Consider the following 20,756-nt stretch of genomic DNA (forward strand, 5'->3'; position numbering starts at 1 on the left):
CTCTCTCTCTCTCTCTCTCTCTCTCTCTCTCTCTCTGCCTCTCTCCTCCTTCCTCCCCTTCTCTCTCTCCCCTTTTAGTTCCTATCCAAAGTTTAGCACTTTAATATGTACCATCTTGTTTGGCTCATGTGTTACTTCTGATTCCCAAATATATTTCTTTGTCCTTCACAGTATCTAAGAAAATGGTGAGCACGGAGTAGCCCCTTAATAAATACTTGCTATTGTTCAACTGGTCTGGTCCATCAGTGTGTGTCTTCAGGTTATATAGATAGTAAATAGTAGAGGCAGGGTCCATACCTAGAAACACTGACTTCAAATTCATTACTCTTTCAACTAAATAATATGGATTCTACTGTGCCATACATCCTTTTGATTTTATATAGTTCATATTTTGTAATTAGAGGGTTTTTGATTTGCATTACATAAATAGAAAGATATTGATGGTGGTGGTAGTGGAAGTAGTAGTGGTAGTAATAGTAGTAGCAGTAATAGTAATCTGAACATTTGGAGAATAGTAAGTTCCATACAAGACATATAATGGCATGTTTTATTTCAAGCAACTTCTCCTGATACATGATATTTCTTCTTTATTTGTTTTTCCAGTTCACATTTGCAAGGAATAGGTTTCAGAAAGCCAACAATAGAGACTGAACCACTGTAGTAAATAACAAGTTTCATAGTTTTCTATTTGCATGTTATCCTCTTGCTTCCAGTCATTGTAGGATGCAGTACCTTGGACAGCTCCATCACACTAGCTATACACATGTTCCACACCAGCTCTTCTATTGACTTTGTGGGAGTTTTTATTAAGTTAGCCTGAGGAAGGCAACATGACTAAGAAAGAGGGGATTGGTTGTAAATGCAAGAATATGACTGGCAACATAGCAACAATACTCAATTAGTACATTAGTGCACTTGAGAAATCCCCAGGGGTACTACTTGGAAGACTTTGGCTTCCTGTCTAATTTTACATCACTGGAGGCTGTAGACTCCCCAGAGTCTAGATCAGTCAGATGATTGCAGGACATCTGGGGTATGTCTGCAGATACAGAGCCATTCTGAGATTGGCAAGGAAAGCGAAGATTGGGTCCAGCTCAAACGCATGTGGCTATAAAGTTTGTAAGCTGGTTGCCCTCTAGCATGCTCAGAGAGGGTACCTTCAGTTCAGCAAGGGCATTATCAGTGTCTGTCACACTTCCCTCTCCAAAGCGAATGTTAAGAAGCTGACATTTATCAAAATGAACAAACACCTGCTGCCAGTGAATCGTGCCCTGAATAAGGACGCAGCTAAGAGCATCCAAACAGTTTGTGACAAGGACCAGAGGATCTTGATAGTGAGTGTGTTCAGACATCAAGCTCTTACCTACACTGCACATGGCATTTTATTACAACCAGCTGTTACCCTGTAGGACAAGGATATTCATATCCATGACCTTACATCAAAAATAGAGAGGAAAAGGAGGAGAGGAAAAGTATGCATGCTCCTTCTTGGGCTATGGCCCAGATCCTCAGGCTCTCATTTCTTTTCTCATATACAGCAGTTCATTTATATTCCACTGGGCTTTTGCACATGAAATTCATCTCTGTGTGGGTGGAAGTAGCCCCAACTTACTTCCTTGCTGTTCACAGAGTTATTTTCATTATCAGTACATTATGTACTATCACTGAAACTCCCTGTACTTTGGGAAACAACTGTTGGACTCTGGAGGGGAAAAAGCAAGCTTAATTGACTCAACTTGGCACTTGCTATTGAGGATAGGCACTTGTTCTCCATCACTTCAAATCTAATAGTTTGGTCAGATCACTAACACCAAGGCGACTCTAGAGGAAATAAAATTGGTGTTGACCCTAGTGACTTGAAATTTAAATTGCTCTCAACACTTGGCATTACCATCCCATTGGATCTACATCAGTTAAATGCAATCTGGTGGTAGTGTTTGGTACTCTTCACATACCTTAATGGAAATTTTCATTCTGATCACTCTGACTTTGTAGACAGAAGGTTCATATAAGTGAGCTAAGTCTTTTATTGGTGAGATGGCAGTCTAATGCAGGCCTAGCCCAACTAGTACTAAAGCCAATGTTTTGAATGTTAAGCAAAGGAGAAAAGAAAAGAGCAATTTGAGATAGACTCTGGAAGTTAAACAGAATTTTCTACCTCACACAGGTGTAAACCATAAAGGACTAATGAAATGAATTGTCATAATTATTTTTGTCAAAATTATAATTTAGGGGTAGCTAGGTGGTACACTGAATAGAGCACTGGGCCTGGAGTCAGGAGGACCTGGGTTCAAATCCGGCCTCAGACACTTAACACACACACACACACACACACACACACACACACACACACCAGAAAACTAGCCATGTGATCGTGGGCAAGTCACTTAAAACCCCCCAATTGCCCTACCTTCCCCTCTCCAAAAAGCAAAAATAAAATAAAGTAAAATTATAATCTACATACAATGTAGTAATATTTCCTGGGTCCTTTATAAAGGTGCAAACTGCTTCAGGAACAGATGCTGTATATTGGTGTGCTAAATTACTATTCTACGGCACCTACATAGGGAAATCATGGCAATTCTAGCCTACAAAGTCCCACTTAAATCTTTTTCCAACTTTCTTCTTCATAAATGATGACTGATGAGAAAAGACTCTAGCCATTTATAAGGTGAGGATAGAACTGACATGATAACATAACTGTCTTTTTTTTTTAGAGGGGGGGAAGGCAGGGTAATTAGGGTTAAGTGACTTACCCAAGTCACAGCTAGTAAATGTTAAGTGTCTGGGGCTGGATTTGAACTCAGGTCCTCCTGACTCCAAGGCTGGTGCTCTATTCACTGTATCACCTAGCCACCCCCATAACTGTCTTCTTATTGCAGTTTTGCTTTGTTTAAAAAAACTGGACTTTGAAACTACAGCTCTGTTTCCTGTATGATACACCTTTGAAACGCGCAGTTTCCCTTCTTTGTGTCTCTGGTTATGTCAGTTAATAACATTACAAGCTTTCTATGTGACAATGTGCTAAGAGCTAGCAATAAAAAGAAAGGCAAAAACATGGTCTTTTCACTCAAGGAGCTCCGATTATAATCCAGGAGACAACATGCAAACAGTTATGCATTTGCAAGATATATAGAGTAAAAGGAAGAAAATCTCAAAGGGAAGGCACTAGAAGTATGAGGAATGGGGAAAGACTAGTGCAGAAGGTGGTATTTCAGCTGAATTGAAGGAATTCAGGGAAATCAGTGAGTAAAAAGGAGGAGGGAGAGCATTACAGGTATAAGAAACAGCCAGTGAAAAGGCACAGTGTTGAGAAACAGCACCTGGTGTGAGGAATAGCAAGAAGCTCAATGCTGATGGTTCATAGAGTATCTAGAGAAGAGTAAAGTATAAGAAGACTAGAAAAATCAAAGCATGAGATTATGAAGGACTTAAAATGCCAAAAAAAAGGATTTTGTATTCAGTCCTAGAGATAATAGGGAATCACTGGTGTTGAGTAGGTGGAAGGAAGAGTTAAATGCTCAGATCTATACTTTGGGAAAATTACTTTGGCAGTTAAGTGGAGGATGGTTTGGAGTGGGAAGAGTCTTGAGACAGGGAGGTCAAACAGAAAGCTATTACAATAGTCCAGGTGTGAAGTGATGATGGGCAGCTAGGTGGCTCAGTGGTTAGAGTGTCAGGCCTGGACTCAGGAAGCCTCATCTGAGTTCAGATCTAGGCTCAGACACTTACCAACTGTGTGACCCTAGACAAGTCACTTTAATCCCCTTTGCCTCAGTTTCTTCATCTAAAAGATAGAAGGAAATGAAAAGCCATTCCAGTATCTTTGCCAAGAAAACCCCAAACAGGGTCACAAAGAGTCAGACATGACTGAAAACAGCTGAACAATGAAGTGATGAGAGCTTTTACTAAGCAACTATGTGGCTGGAAAGAAGTGAGTGTATCTGAAAGATATCATGAAGCTAGAAATGCCAATACTTTGAAACCTACTGGAAATGTGGAATAAGTGTAAGAGAAGATTTGATTATGACATTGAGGTTGCAAGTCAAGGTGACTGGGAAGATGGAGATATTCTTAATAATAATGGGGAAGTTTAGGAGAGGAGATGGTTTGGAGGGAAAGAAAGGGGTTGTGTCTTGGACATGTTGAATTTGGATGCCTTAAGGACATCTAGTTCAAGATATTCAAATAGCATTTGGTGACAGGTGACGGTAGTTAACAAAAGAAATGAACTGGATATTTGCATAGAGTTAGGAACTGATAAAATCACCAAGTGGAATAGTGGAGATGGTTAGTTTGGGCTGCTATTCATTGTGAAATGGACCTGACAATTTAGTGGACCGTGTAGTTAAAAGTACTTATTACTAAAGAATGGTAATCATTTAGGAAGTAAAGTGGTTCAATGGATTGAGTGCTGAACTTGGAGTCATAGGACCTGAGTTCAAGCCCCATCTCTGTTACTCACTACCTGTGTGACCTTGGGCAAGTTGTATATCCCCTATGAGCTTCAGTTTCCTCAACTATAAAATGAGGGGGTTTAGATTAGATGACTTCTAACATCCCTTCCAGCTCCAGATATAAGGATTCCTATGACTTGTCTCCATCATGTAACCTGGGCAAACTCAATTCAAATGAAAAAGAGCCTTCTCTTTTCTACACACTCAGAGATTCAAAGCATGCTTTAGCCACATGCTCTACCTTGGCAAATTTGTGATATGTTTTCCTTTTATGATTTTCCCAATGTCATTTGCTTCAGTTAAAATCTCAAACTGTTGTTGACTATTTTTCTTTTAATATGGTATAAGGCCTTAATAACTCTAGCTATATGTGAAATCTGAAGACATCACTGCAGGTGACAATGTTTATTATATCCTAGCAGTTTTGTGCAGCTGTAGTTAAGAAACAGGCCTGAATCTAATTTTTCCCACAAGTAGGAACATTTGAAAAATGTGAACTGAGAAACTTTCTTTTTAAAATGTCTTATTGCATGTCATTAGCATGAATTTGAAAATGGTCGAGCACTTTCTACTCTCTACAAGGTGGTAGATACACAGAGAACCTCCCATCTTTTTGGAGAGGACACACTTTCACTAGCAATAAATTGAGTAAACATGAGACTTAGAAAACAATATAGGAAGAAATGGTAACTCAGGAGGGATGGAATGAAGGATGGAAAAGAGAAAGGAAAAAATTAATGAAAGAAGAAACTTAGGGAAGATCAAGTTTACTTGCTTATGGAGAGTCTAAATTTAGAAAGCAGAAATGTCTATCACCTGGTGACATCTTTACAAGCCGAAAATTAATCAGACAGAAAAAAATCAAGTTGTTAATTATTGTTATCAGAAGGAGAAAAGTTTGTTAGTTGTTAAGGATAAATTCTTAATACAAAATGTCATTTTGCATTAATCATCCTATGCTCAACATGGCATTTACCTAGTTCCTATATTTGAACTTGTCTCATAAAAAGGAGGTAAATTTGAAATGATCAACTAAATACATAATTTCTCTCTTTTATGGGTTAAAAACATAGCCCAATATTAGCGTGCAAAGCATGTAGTAAAACAGTATCACAAATCTCTGAAATAAATTGGAAAACAAATTGTACTTCATATGATTTTTTATATAATTTATTTTATGATTTTAAAAGTTATTGCCCTATTAGAGTATCTATTTCTCCTAAAACTGTTAAGATAGTTATATCACAAAACTTACCAAACTTAAAAAAAAACAACATGAATGTCATATCTTTTAAGGGTTTTTTTTTTAATTTGTCTGAAGCATGTTCTCTACTATTTGTTACACTAAGAGGAAGAAGAATGAGAAAGTCTGCTTTCAGGACAAAAACCAAGAACAAAAGACTCTCTCCCATCAGAAGATAATAGAAATTAGAAGATAATTTTCATTCCAAAGTAAACTTTTGTAGGAATAAAATATCATTAAATAGCTATAACACCTGATTCCCATTGTGTGTGTCCCTCCAAGTGTGGTCTCTATGTGTTGTGTGTTATTGTACAGAAAGAACCCAAGACTTATGAGTTGTAATGTTCTAGTGCTACTTTTCTTTCTATGCTATTTAGGCAGCGAAGTGGTGTAGTTGTTAGAGCTGGACTTAGAATCAGGAAGGCCTGAGATCAGTTCACCCTCAGGTATTACTTGCATGGCCTTAGGTAAGGTATTTAACCTCTGTTGCCTCAGTTTCCTCATCGTAAAATGTGGATATTAATAGCATTCACCTATTGTTGTGAGGATTAAATATTTATAAAGTGCTATGCAAATGCTAGTTACCATTGTTATTATTATTATTTCATAAAATACCTTTACTTTTAACTAATTGGGTTTTCTGCCTGAATAGTAAAAGTAAATGCATCACTGGGGGTTCCTGAGCTGTGACTTTTGCATGAATGTGTATCTGTCAACTATGTGAACATGGGATAGGTTATTTTTTGGGGGGGGAGGAGCCATATAGAAGTTGCAAATGCCCCAATGTGAAACATATTTAATAAATAAGGAATATATCGATGTAATATCTAAGGACTTTACCAGCATCACTCTCTCCTTTTCATTTTCTAGATAAGAAAACTGAGGGTCAATAATACTTAATGAATCGTCTCAAACAATGAATACTGTGACCTTCAGTCCAAAAGAAAAGCATCTTATTTTCTTTTCTTCCAGTGAAACAAACACAATTATTTGCTTTTCTTGTTTTTTTTTCCATAAGGTGATACATGCACCTAAATCCAGGAAATAAAGATTCCCTGAATGTACTAAATAGTTATCTCTCTAAACAGTTCATCCAAGAATGTATTCTGAAATGAAATATAAAAGACACAGACAGATAGAGCACACATTTTTCTGTATTTATATCTTCCATATTTATATCAAGAAAAATGCATTTTAATTTAGGAATCTCAGCAACTTGTATTTTAAGAACAAATTAGCCTCATTAGCTAAGACAAGATGCTGCATCTCCTTTATTGTTTCAAGATTTCTCATCAGACCCAGAGATGAATACTGGAGTTAGATGACACCCTCAAGTTATACATACACACAATTTAACAGATCAATATATACCTTTGGCTACTATTTTTTCTAAACTTTATAGAACACTCCAAAGAGATGAAAAAAAACTGTCTGACACAAGCATACATATAGGACTATGTACTAAATTCAAATAAAAATGGCCTTCTGGAAAAAAAAGTTGCATTTTAGGAAGGAAGCTATGTTAGATGTCCAGCTCTGAGGGACATTACTACAAGGAACTAGGGAGCATGGAATGACTTTTGTGCTTTTGTTTGATTTGTATGTATTGTGAATATTCATGCTTTGGCGAAGTATAACTGTCATTAAATTGTGCTGTAAAATTTAAAGGGCTTTATATCCCTTTTCTGCTTTGAGCTTTATGACAATTTAGTGAGGTAGCTTTGTATCCTTTGACAATTTCAGAAAAAGTACCTTCCAGACAGAAGGAAAGGTGGGGTTAGAAGCAAAATAAATTAAAAGGTGACCACTCCAAAGAGTAAGATAGTTTTAAATACCAATGCAAAAGAAAAGTATATACTTATTTTTATTTGTGTTTCATAAATAAAGGGTAAAGAGTTGTTTTGGTGTTCTTGATTTTAAAAAAATTCATTCCACTTTATTCCTTCCAAAGCTCATTGTTTATGCAATTTTAAGTGTCATAAGAAAGACACAGTCTGAAAATTTTTGGAATGAAAAGTGTGACAGTAAGGAAAAACAAGGTAACAAAGTGGAATGTAAGCTCCTTGAAGATAGGAATGTTCATTTGGGTTTTGTATCCCCAGCTCCTAACAAGTACCTAGTACATTGTTTGTTGAATTACACTGAATGGCCTACTTCAATCATGGAACTCATTCTATCATTTCCTTCCTCCAAGAACAAACTTCCACAACCTCATAGCTTTCATTAGTCTCAAGTTTTCCACGCTATGTGGCCAAGTTGCCTCTCACTTTTGTTTAGCCATCATTCAAAACCATGTGCCTTTATGCCAAGCATGGCATTCCCACTCCAACATGGATGCTTAGAGATGTCAGTCAGATCAGGAGAATCTCCTGGGCCGAATTCTGTGTCCTACTTGTGGTTCTGTTTAGATGCCAGAACACACAACGAGTTTTCCTCATAAATCAGCCCACCTCCTCTTAATCACTTTGGTTGTTTTATGTCACTCTCCCTCCAGTTATTCTACATCTTTCTTCTCCCAAGGTACTAAGTCCTGAGCAGAATAGTCCAGGTGTGCTTCTGTCTACTCAACTAAATTACTACCGCCTCTCCTATAGGATGCAAAGTCACTACACTTACAGACCCAAATTACATTAACTGCCATGCCATGTTGTAAACACATCCAATTGTTGCCCACTACACCCCAGGTTTCTCTGGCATTGTTGGTTTCTGGATTCTACCCTCTTGATGCTCATTTTTACAGATTCTTTTCTTTCCTAAAAGTATTTGGTTACATCTGCCCAGTTCTCATTTTGCTTGATCCTTTCCATATTTTTAACCTCAGAAACTCTGCACATCATTTCTCTTTATTCACTTGTGTTTGCAACACTTTCTGACTCCATATCATTTGCAAATCTAATTAACATGCTGTTTACTCTTCTTTTCCAGGTTATAAATGGGCATATTCAGAGTCAACAACATTCACAGTGATTCCCATGGCCTTTCTCTACACCTTTCCTGGTCCAATAGACTCAGAAACTATAATTGCTTAACTTTCTCCAACTGGATTGCTGGGGGAGATAAGAGAGGGAAGGGAAGAGAGAAGAGATAACTGTTTCAGTCACTTTAAGCTATTTTGATGGACAGCTGTGTCTCTTCCTAATCCAGCCAATTTGGAGATGGAACAATTACAAAAGGCAGCAGTTAACAAAGTCAGCTTGTCATTGTGAAGAGAGTGAGAAGAGGAAGGGAGAATGATAGGGCATAGAAATGGTCAAAGTTTAGATAGTCAATCAAAACTTAGACCCAAACAATAATGCTAAGTATCAAAAACTTTTTAACCAGGGCCCAAACAAGGATGGTTCTGCAAAGATCATAGATTTCTCTACTCTTTCCTTCCTGAATCAATAGAAGAAGTGGCTCTTCCCAATATGTGTCCTTAGTCCAATTCCCCTCCTGTCTCCTCTGGAACCTCATTCATCACACTTTTCTTTCTTTCTTCTTTTTTTAAGCAATAGGGGTTAAGTAACTTGCTCAAGGTTACATGGCCAGGTGTTTATGGGTGGATGCTAAGTGTCTGAGCCCGGGATTCGATCCCCAGGTCATCCTGACGCTGGAGCTGGTGCTCTTACTCACTGTGCTACCTGACCGCTCCAACACTTTTCTTTCTTGCATCTTCAAACTCTCTCTATCCGTTGATTTCCTACCTTTCTGCCTATGAACAAGTCTGGGATCCCCTATCCTTAAGAAATGAAATTTCCCTTGACTCTGTTACTGTCTCCAATCTACCCCAGCTACACCCTAACTCCTTCATTTCATTGATTTTACCACACTGCTCATCCACTCTTTTTTTTGTTTTGTTTTGTTTTGTTTTTTTAAGCAATTGGGGTTAAGTAACTTGCTCAAGGTTACACGGCCAGTTATTTCTGGGTGGGGTGCTAAGTATCTGAGCCTGGATTTGATCTAGGTCATCCCAACACTGGTGCCGGCGCTCTTACTCGCTGAGCCACCTGGCCGCCCCTAGCTCATCCACTCTTAAATCTCTTAGAGTCTAATTTCCAAACCCACCACTCTACTGAAACTACTCTTTTCAGTCTTCCCAATAATCTCTTAATCATGAGTTCTAATGGTGTTTTCCTAACTCCTCGTTACCTCCTCAAGACATTTGATATTATGGATGATCCTATCCCACCTCATGAATATGGTCTCCTCCTTTGGCTTCTGTGGACACCAATCTCTCCTAGTTCTTTACCTTCTGTGCCCTCTTCCTTCCTTTACCCATTTAACACAAGGCCATGCCCTAAGGTTCTGTCTTCTTATTTCTTTAGTCTACACTATCTCTCTCCTATTTATTCAGTTACTATCTCTATGCAGATGACTCCCAAGTCTCTATCTCCATCCCAATTTCCTCTCTGTCATTCAACCAGTTCCAAATTCACCTAGCCCTAATGGTATTATCATCCACTTCACATCTATCTTTTCTCTAAGGATGACATGATTTATCAAAAAGGATTTTATTTGTAGTGGAATTTCCTGCCTGTTACTGTCACTTTCTTGTATTTCCCATGATATGATATAACCTGATCGTGTGCTCAAGTGTATTTAATCTTCAATTAACTGGTTCCTAACAATGCTTTTTTTTTTTTAAGAAAAAAAAAGTAGTTTGCAGTAGTCTACAAGGTCTCAAGAGAAATACAACTTCTAACCACTTTTAAATATTCCTTCCTTGAAATAATTATAATTAGCATTTATATAACACTTTAAAGTTCGCAAAGCACTTCACAAATCGTATCTCATTGAATCCTCACAAGAATCCTGGGAGTTGGGTGCTATTAATTAATCCCATTTTACAGATGAGGAAATGGAGGCAAACAGAGGTTAAGTGAATTACTCAGGGTCACAAAGTGTCTGAAGCCAGATATGAACTCAAATCTACCTAACTCCAGGACCAGCACTATATTCATTGAACCACCTAGCTGCCTTTCTCATCTCTTAATTCATTTCTGAGCAAACTTTATTAGATTCCTTTTTTCCTGTGTCTTCTGGTTTTCCTGAATTATCTTTATTCTAAAATTGTTCTGTTTCACTGTGGTTTTGAATGCTCAGAGAAAATATAAAAGGCAAATCACCTTTTAAAAACAGATATCTCTGAGGGGACAGATTATAAAATGGCAGAGTTAAGTGAAGAAACCCTTTTGAAGGGAGGGGAAAATTGAGCATGTTAAAAGGATAATCCCCAAAAGAAACCTGTTTCTAACTGGAAAAAAAGTTTCCTCATGGAGTTTTGAACAGATTGTAGTTCCTAAGTCATATATCTTAGTCACTCTCTATGTTGTTTTGTTTTTTTTCTGGTCTGATCCTGAAAGAAAAGTTGTATGAAGAGCAAAGCCAGGCTCATTCATGAAAAAGGAGAATGTTATAATTATGGCAGTAGGGCTTCAAGAATTATGCTCACAGGTTTAGAGCTAGGACACTTTGGGGTCATCTAGTCCAACCCATTTATTTTGTAAGTGAAGAAACTGAGGTGCATGAAGTCCAACTGACTTGCCCAAAGTCACAAAGGAACTCAGCCTCAGAGGCAGGATTCCAACCTCAGTTCTCTAATTACTGGATCATTGTGCTCTTTCCCTTCTAGCACCCTGATTTCCAGTGAGTTATTCTTAACCCTTGGGTAGGAGTACAAAGAGAAAAATTAATGCTCTCTTGCTAACAAATCACAAGTGTGTCATTAGAGGTAGTATTATTACTAATTACCTGGTTAAAATCAACCTAGAGAAGTGATAACAACTTTGGACTTGCAGTGGATATGGGTTCAAGTAGAAGCTCCCAACTACTAATTAACTGTGTGACTATGGACACATTAGCTAATTAGTTACAGGGCTGAAACTCCCCTGGGTCTTCTACTTCCTGCTCCAGTGTGTTATACCACACAGCTCAAGCATCAGGAAGGTAATGTGAGAGGTGCTCATATGTATATCATTAGAGAATTATGATGGAATCAAATATGTGTTGCACAAGAAAGTAAGTTCTAATTTTGTCTTTTCTTTACTTGCCATATGTCTAAATTTCTTCAAAGTTAGACAGAGGTAATAATGTTTTCTTTGGTGCTTCAAAATATATGATTTCATCAACATTTCTAGTACCTTCACCACTACAGATTGTAACCTTGGGGATTTTTTTTCCATTTCTTTTTGTTATTCTTTTTCTTAATGGTACTTATGATAGTTCTCATGATTAGGGATTTTGAAGAATATAGACAAAGTTTTCAGGCTAAGTTGCCTTAACTACAAAGTGTATTGGTAATATACAAACCACTCTTTAAATACCATTTTGTACACAAAGGACGTAAGGTATGCTCACTCTGAAACTCACTGTCATCCCCATGTCCAGGATTTGGTCTGGGGATGTGAAGCTACACATGTTTGTTTAGCTGAATCCCAGGCAACCAGTTCAGTCCAGGCAACTGACCAGTTCTAAATGGCCCAGAGAGTTAGGGAACTTTGGGATCTATAGGTAGGGAGATGAAAAGATATGAAGCCACTATACTAGTGGTGTCAAATTCAAAAATAAATATTGCCTTAGAAAACCACAAACTAACATTGTCTATGTCGTATTACATTTTTATTTCTTTTGTTAAACATTTCTCAATTACCTTTTAATCTAATTCTGCTTTCCAGGAAATTGTGTCAGCCCCATGCTCCCAAGCTGAGAGTTTGATACTTCTGTACTAAGCTATAGTGAACCAACCTTCCCTGCCACTGGATAGCCAAATTATGAGTAGACCAGACAAAACTAAATACAGTGAGTTGGTAGAATTCCTATGATTTCACTCAATGATACTCATAAGTCACCCTAGCTTTTCTCTATTTGTATATCCTTCTTCTCTTCTGGATTGCTTTAATCCCATAAAAGCAATATCATTCCATTTCTTGATGATGCTACTAATAAGTTAGCATTTGGAACCCAAATAACAAAAATACTATAGGAAGACCTAATGATACTTTAGTCCTTTTAATAGAAAATCCATGGTCATAGAATCATAGATTTAGTATTGGAAGGGACTTCAGAGGTCATCTAGCCTGATCAGGGAATGTCTACCCCAAGCATGTGAAGACTTACCCTGGTGGAATGGGTGAATGAGAACAATTTGTTCCAATGGTCATGAAGATTGCTGAAGCAGGCACTGTAGAGTGCTTAGAACTTGGTCAGATATTGAAGACACCAAGGTCATCCACTACATACCAGGTCAATGCCAGTAATCATCATTTTTGTCTTGCCATTAGACTTCAATGACTCTGGAAGAGAAAGTGAGGCTGATGACTCTGTGCAATTCTGCCTTCCTCAAATCCAATTCACACACAAATCAAGACATTCATCCTATAATGTCATTGATGCTTTTCAAAAATGAAGGCTGAATAAGCAAGCAAGCTATTTTACAAATGAGCTAACTGAGGGGTTCAAGTGCCTTGTCCAAGGTCACAAGGTAATACAAGGCAAAGTTAGAATCTGAACCCAAGTCCTTTAAATCTAAAAATCTAAATATAGCACTCTCTCCACTATCATACTGCTCCTGAATTCAAATATGTGTGCGTGCATGTATGTGTGTATGTATGTATGTATTATGTGTATATATTATATGTATATATATATACTGGAATAATAAAAAATAAAACTATTCATATATAACCTTGTACAGTATTGACTTATATACCAAAGCTTTAATCATTAGGTAAAATAGCTAGGACATTTTCCCTATAAATGTGAGATGGTTCTCATAGTTGCCAAGACCACCAAATTACCACTTTTTTTGTTCTTTATGGGATATTCAAGAAGTCTATGGAAGCACTTGTTCCCAGTTAATCCTTGGTTTTCAGACATTTAAGCATTCTGCAATCCATAATAGGGTCATAGGATCATAGACTAAGTCTTAGAATGGACATTCAAGGCCACTTAGTCTGACCACCTCATTTTCTAAATGAGGAAGCTAAGGTCCATAAAAATGAAGTAATTTGCCCTGTATATCACCCAAAGTCAATGAATTAGGCAAGGATGATTTTAAAAGACACCCAGATACTTTAATGTCAAGAATGCTTTAGTTATTATTAATTGGGACCAGAACAATATCAGAAGATGAATGCTTTTTTGTAACCACTAATCATATATAACTTATAGAGTGCAAGAGTAGAATTAAACAAATGACTTGATACAAAGAATAGATCACTTGGAAAGTCCATAAAATATCTAGGTGCATAAAATCTCCTCATCATTCTTAATTTAATAATAAACATCTATTGGCAAACTCATTCGGGTTTAGCATGCTTTGTTCTGTGCACTCTTTTATCAGAACTCATACTTGAGGATTATGCTATCCTCCAAGTGTCTGCAGATATTCTGCTTCATTTTCATTCATCCCATTATTTTACTAATGATCTGAAGTAGGACTTAGGCCATGTCTACATGGCACAGAAATCAATCAAAAACCAGTCATTGTTGGATAATCACTACTGTGAACTGCCAGATAATGGATCAGATAGCAGAACAGTTGAATCCATTTGGTTGTTAAGATGCCTGAAATACCCAGACCAACCATTTGCAGTCTGGGTAGATACTGCCAACCAATTGATACAATTTGGTTGTGAAGATGACTTGAAATAACCAGGCCACAAACAGTTATTCTAGCTATTTCAATTATTTTAAATAACCATTCACTAACCAAAATACAGATAGTCAATGCAGGTGTGAATAAAAACAGGGTTGAAAGCTAGATTTACTCTCTTGGGTCCTGTGGAATAGAAGGCGATCCTAATAAGTGCTGTGGAAAAGTACAACTCAGACAGATGGATATCAGTCCTCATTCAAGGAAATAAAGTCCACAGTGTCCCTTGGGATTCTGACTACAGAAGAACTATATCAGAAAATATGCATAGAAAAATTAATAATCCTTTGATGATTCTACAGAAAAAAAAACAGGGAAAGAATGAGAAGTCCTCATGTGAAAATGAGGGCTTAAAAGTGATATAATAGAGACTGACAGGTGATATTATCCCTTTTGGTGTTAGTTTTTAGTCTGTTTTCTTTAATTCAAAAGTAAATGTGACTATTATTTCTTATTTTGGAGGGCAATTGGGGTTAAGCAACTTGCCCAAGGTCACACAGCTAGTTTTTTGTGTTAAGTGTCTGAGGCAGGATTTGAACTCAGGTCTTCCTGACTCCAGGGCCCGTGCTCTATTCACTGCACCACCTAGCCGCCCTGTAAATGTGACTATTCTTAATCTACTTGTTCACATAAGCAACAATAGATGTCAGACCTGTAGCTTTAGAAAGTGGGTTTGTATGTTAAATCTCTATTCTTTTTCTGGTCAGGAAAGACTCAACTAGCAAGTCTTACATAAATATAAGTTATTAGAGAAATTTGTCACATGACCATTGTTCACTACAGCAAAGTACTGTATGGTAATAATGGGAAAAGCAAATGAATTTTCAACAGAAGACCTGAGTTTTGACTCTGTAACTGAATAGCTATGTGATCTCAAACAAGTTGTTTCATTTGTCTCAGTTTCCCCGTCTTTAAAATACACATAAAAATACATGAAGGTTAAATGAGATAACATATTGTGATAGTAACAAAATTTTTATGACACTTTCAGGCTTACAAAGTTCTTTGTACACATTCTTTCATTCAACTCTCACACTGGCCTTGTGAGCTAGGTGGTACAAGAATTAGCCCCATTTTAAAGATGAAAAAACTGAGATTTAGGGAATTTGTCTTGCCCATAGTTATACACCTAGTAAGTGATGGAGACAAGATTCAAGTGTAGGTATCTCCTGAATTAAAGTCTTCCTTTTGTACTATGTTCAAAATGGTTCATCCTGACTGTTTCCAAATATTTGTGGTCAAATTATCACTAGAAATATAGGATTGCAGATGTAGATCTGAAAAGAACCTTGAAGGTAACAGAGTCTAACTCCTCTCTTTTTACAGATGAGGAAACTAAGTCTGAAAGAATGCTAGTAAATATCTGAGGAGGGATTTGAACCCAGGGTTTCCTGACTGTTGAGTACTTTCCCCAATCTTCTCCAAAAAGAAAAAGTCACTCGGGTTACTTCTCACCCTCAACCTAGTCTCCTTTCTTCCCTATGTCCCTGCCTCTACTTCTGCTTCCCTATCTTTGTTTCCTGCCCCTCCCCTATTCCTGCCCCAAAGAATTAGCTTTTAATAGTCACATCATGAGTTCTGAATTTTATGTAATGGGGTTTAGGGAGGGAAAATTGGTATCTGCATTCATCCACACTCAATTCCTCTACATCTTAGCAATGACATGTACATACAACCCCTGAAAGGAAACATGGTGCAAAGGAGTCTTAGTGTCCATCAACCAAGAACCCAAAGTCTGACTAAATGAGAGAATGTAAATGTGTAAGAGGGTAGAGAGAGGTACAATCTAAATGCAAATCATTCTCAGTCCTAGAACCAAATACACAGTTTACTGCCTTGTTTTTGCATCTTAAAACTGCTTTAGAAAGCATATGCTTTATTTCTGTTCACCACCTCTCCAAAAATGACAGATTTATTTTAAAAGCTTAGGGGGGAAAATGTATCCCAGGTTGCCATATGCACAGAGGATAAGCTGCCCCACATGAAAGAATTCCCTGCCCACACCCCTCATCCCCCTAAACTCCAGCTCACATATCATTCCAAAGTTCTTCAGGGACTGCAGAAAGGCATAATGGGGAACAACTGTTTGAAGGGTGGAATTAAAGCACATCATGGTGTCTTGGAGCAAAGAGAAGGAAAAGAATATTTACATAAGATGAGCCGCCAATAAATTGGAAAGTTCAATGTGTTTAGCAATCAGCATAGGCAGAGACAATGACAGAGGAATCAAATCACTGCAGCAGATTGCATCTTTAGTGTTTAGATTTTTTAATTCCTGATGAAGGCAGAGACTGAAAAGGGTAGCAATGTATCTCAGCCTCCCCCTCCTCACTACAGGCAAAGATTTGTCCCACCTCTCCAATGCCAAATTGCCCTCATTATACTCCATCCTGGACTGATCATTCACATAGGGCAGGTGTCAATCAAAAGAGATGCTTTGTGAATGTCAGCTGGGGAAATGTACTTTCAACAAAATAGAAAGAAGAGTGGGGCAGAAATTTCTAGTCTGCTCACCTAAACAGAGACATCTGTCATCAAGGCTGTACCCAAAGGCAACAGTGAGTCCTCGTCCCAACTCTTCTGGCTCTTAGTCCCCCTGGGCCTTAAAGCTACAGATAACAAATTAAGGTGTTTTATCTGTTTAAAACAGAAACAGTTTTTGCCAGTTCAATTGAGAGGTAAAGAACAGTTGGGGGGAAGAAGTGAAATGCTGAATAACCAAAGATAAAATAAATTAGTTTAACACCAGGCTATAATAAAGCAGAATTTAAAAAAAAGAAACATGTGTTTAAAAATAATTGGTTTATTAAAATGGGAGGTAAATACACACACACACACACACACACACACATATATATATATATATATATATATATATATATATATATATATATATATATATACTAAGAGATCCAATTTTCAAAACAATAGTTAATATGATTCATAAGATGATAGATTTAGTGCTGGAAGAGACCAGAGAGTTCATCTAGGTTCATCCTCTCACTTTACAGAGGAGGAAACTGAGACCTAGAGAGAGGAAGTAACTTGCCCTAGGTAACACAGATAAAAGGTTGTCAGGATTTGAATTCAAGTCTTCCCTCCCCACTCCAAAGTCATCATTCTTTTTGATATACATATATACATACACTACATTTGAATATTTATTCATTCATTTATTTTGGCCTTTTCTTTTCATACTGGGATAGGAAATTCCTGGCGTAGAAACTCCCTTTACCAATGGTAGAGGTCAATCAGTAACTTACCAATAATTTGTGGTCTCTGAGAATTCTATAGGACTCTATTTAAAAAAATTGTACTTGTAGAAATCCTAAGAAATAAGTCATCTTTATGTAATGCTTTCTAAAGCTAAGCTTAGAGCTGGAAGGGACTGTCTAATCAAAATGCTTCCTTTTATAATCTAGAAACCTGAAGTCAAAGGAAAGTGAGTAATTAACTGAGGTCACATATATGGTCAATAACAGGATGGGGATTTGAACTCTCAACTTCTAACAACAAATCCATAGCTCCTTCCACTTAACCACAATGCCACACAGAGAATATTTAAACTATTTTACCACATTTCATTTCCTTTGAGTAGAAGCTGCCTTATTCCCCCCCCCCCCATTTTGTTTAGTGGAAAACTGAAGATCTGATGAGTTTTGATCTCCTGAAGTCACATTTTGGTGAAAGGAAATAGAATTTGAGTATTTCACCCTACTCTTTCTCAGCTATGGATTTTGCTAGGTTCTCATCAATGAAAGGAAATTGCCTCACAAACACAGCTCAGCTCAGAGCTCTTTGAAGACAAACTAGATCTCTTTAAATGTTTTAAATTTCTTTGATTTCTCCTGGGTAGGAGAGAGTTGGTTAATAAAAGAAATTTTAAAAATCTGGGACTTGTGACATCCATTCATATTTTCCAAACAGAAGAACATTAATTTTATTCAAGATGATGAACTTAGAGCTATGATTCTTGTCACTTAGAGTTTTCTTATGGCATGATTCTTTCCCAGCTAGCTCATAGATGATTTAAATTAGTACAAGATAATTGTGTGTGTGTATGTATTTGTATCTATTTTAAATACAATAACAATCTCAGGAAACAATAGTAATTTCCTGTCCAAACCTCTAATGTTCAAATCATTTTATTATTTTATCAGTTGTGCTAAGAACATTGAATATAGTAGCCAGAAAGTTACTTTATTCATATTGAATATAGTAGCCAGAAAGTTACTTTAATGTGATAATCATATTAAAATGAATTTCAAAAAGAGAACAGCACTTTAGAAAATAAAGTCCATATTATACCATTTAAAAATTAAAGTTGTCAAGACCCAAATAGTAGTGTATTTGAAGTTGACACCAATATGGTTTTCCATATTTTGTCTTTCAGCATTTGTTGTCTCTTTCCAATCAGAGTTAATGAGTTATGAAGACACTTTTCCAATTCTACATTCTTCCTGCAAGTGTGATGCTACAGAAAATTTAATATAATTGTGAAGCACTCATTATACTTTAGAAAAATACAACCCATTAATCTGTTGGTTAAAAAAGATACAGTTTTAAGACAAAACTTATTTCATCTTCACAATTTGTCTAAAGATGTGACCCTTTAAAAAAAACAAAATAACTCTTGTATGAAGAAATGCTATTCATGATTATTACCTACATGAGAATAAAATGTCTAATTACCTTTTATTAAATCTATATTTATCAATTGTGACTTTCTCAGGGAAATTATAATTTGCAAAAATGTTCCATATTCCAAGCTTTAACAGTTGGAGGTGGATGTCCTTAAGGATGGGGAAAAAAAGTTCTTTTTTAAATGGCACATTTACTAATTATAAAATGCTCTTATCTCTCTGCAGCCAAAGCCAAAATGAACATGTGCCTTGTACTAAGAAATCCCAGGATTGTCACAACTTGTGCCAGCTGTTGAGGTTATGACACCTGTGCCAGCATCGCCAGCTCTGCCCACTGTCATCTGTTCCAACTGTTCCATCTGCACTGTTTGTACCAATTCTCCCATTTCTGCATCTGTACCTTCTGCAGAAACGGTTCCAACAATGCCAGCTGTGTCATTGGTGCCAAATATGCCAGATGTTCTATTTGTCCACCCTGGGCCAAATCAATGCAGTTTTGTGCTCATTAGTTTGAGCTGGTAGATTCTATTTCACAATTTTTTAGATGTATTTAGATGGAATTCAGGCAAAATCCCCCTTATAACTGTTTTGCATCTCTTTATCCACTATCCATAACCACAACTTTATCTGACAACATAAAGTCGGTCAACATTATTTTGATCATATTAAACCATGCATGATAACCAGTCTAGCCTTAATGACAGAAGAAATTTTCCTGCAGTGGGAAGCTACAGATAAATGAACACAGCAAGTCATGGAACACAGACTATAAACTGGCAAAGTAATTAAAAAAGAATAAACTTTGTTCAAATAAACAAATTGAGAATGCTCAAAGATCAATATGTTGAATTGATTAATCTATGGTATAGTTTTCTATTAGGCTGCCTGTTTATTGGTCTTTTAATTGATGGAGTTGCACATCCAGATGAATGTGTATGACATATTCCCATTTTCTATGTTCTGCTCTAGAGAGTGTTAACTAACTATATATAAGGATGGTAGAACTAGGCCTTATTGAAACTTATTGCTTTCTTATAGAGCTCAATAAGCTTACAACATAATTTGGGAAAGTATTTTAAGTTTTCTCTTCTTTTGAACATTCATTCTTTCTACACTAATATAAGCTCTTCCTGTTTTTGTGTTCTTCTGTCTTCAAGAAATCTTTTGATATCCCTAATATTAATAGTCCACCTTACCTAAGATCTATCATATCAGCTACTTTAGTTTTGTTTTCTTATCAAAGAAATATCTTTTATAAGTATTAACTCAAAAAGGATACTCTACATTTTTGCCAGACTGAGTTTATTTCACTCTAATCAGTCAACACATGTAGTAGATTAGCCAGGCTGTCATCATTTGGAGGCCTACTCCTTAAGGAAGATATGAGGTCTAGAGAAGCTTAGTCTGACCTCCTTTTCCCCAACCTATTCCAATTTACCTTGTCCTGTCCAATAGTGAAAATCATGGTTACTCATTAACACAACTCTAGAGCCAAAAGCTAAATGAATGATTCTATAACTCTTGCTAGACTGACTCCTAAAGGCAACATGTCAGTTCAACTAGCACTTGATTCCATTGATTTGGACTCAAGCTCTCTGAGTAGGGCACAGTGAAGAGATGGCTCAGCAGCTTTATTAGGTTTTCAGAGCCCAAAGAGAAAATAATAAGCTTCCCTAGTGAGTCACTAAATTACCCTAAAACTAGGACAATAATGGACTCATTTGGATCTCTGTCTAGGAATTGTAGAAGTCTGCAGTCCTCAGCTATCCCTAGAACAACAC

This window comes from Petaurus breviceps, unplaced genomic scaffold (genome assembly GCF_028583685.1).
Source record: "Petaurus breviceps papuanus isolate PSGF00001 unplaced genomic scaffold, PetGlider_PUasm1.0 90778, whole genome shotgun sequence".
NCBI classification, from domain to species: Eukaryota; Metazoa; Chordata; class Mammalia; order Diprotodontia; family Petauridae; genus Petaurus; species Petaurus breviceps.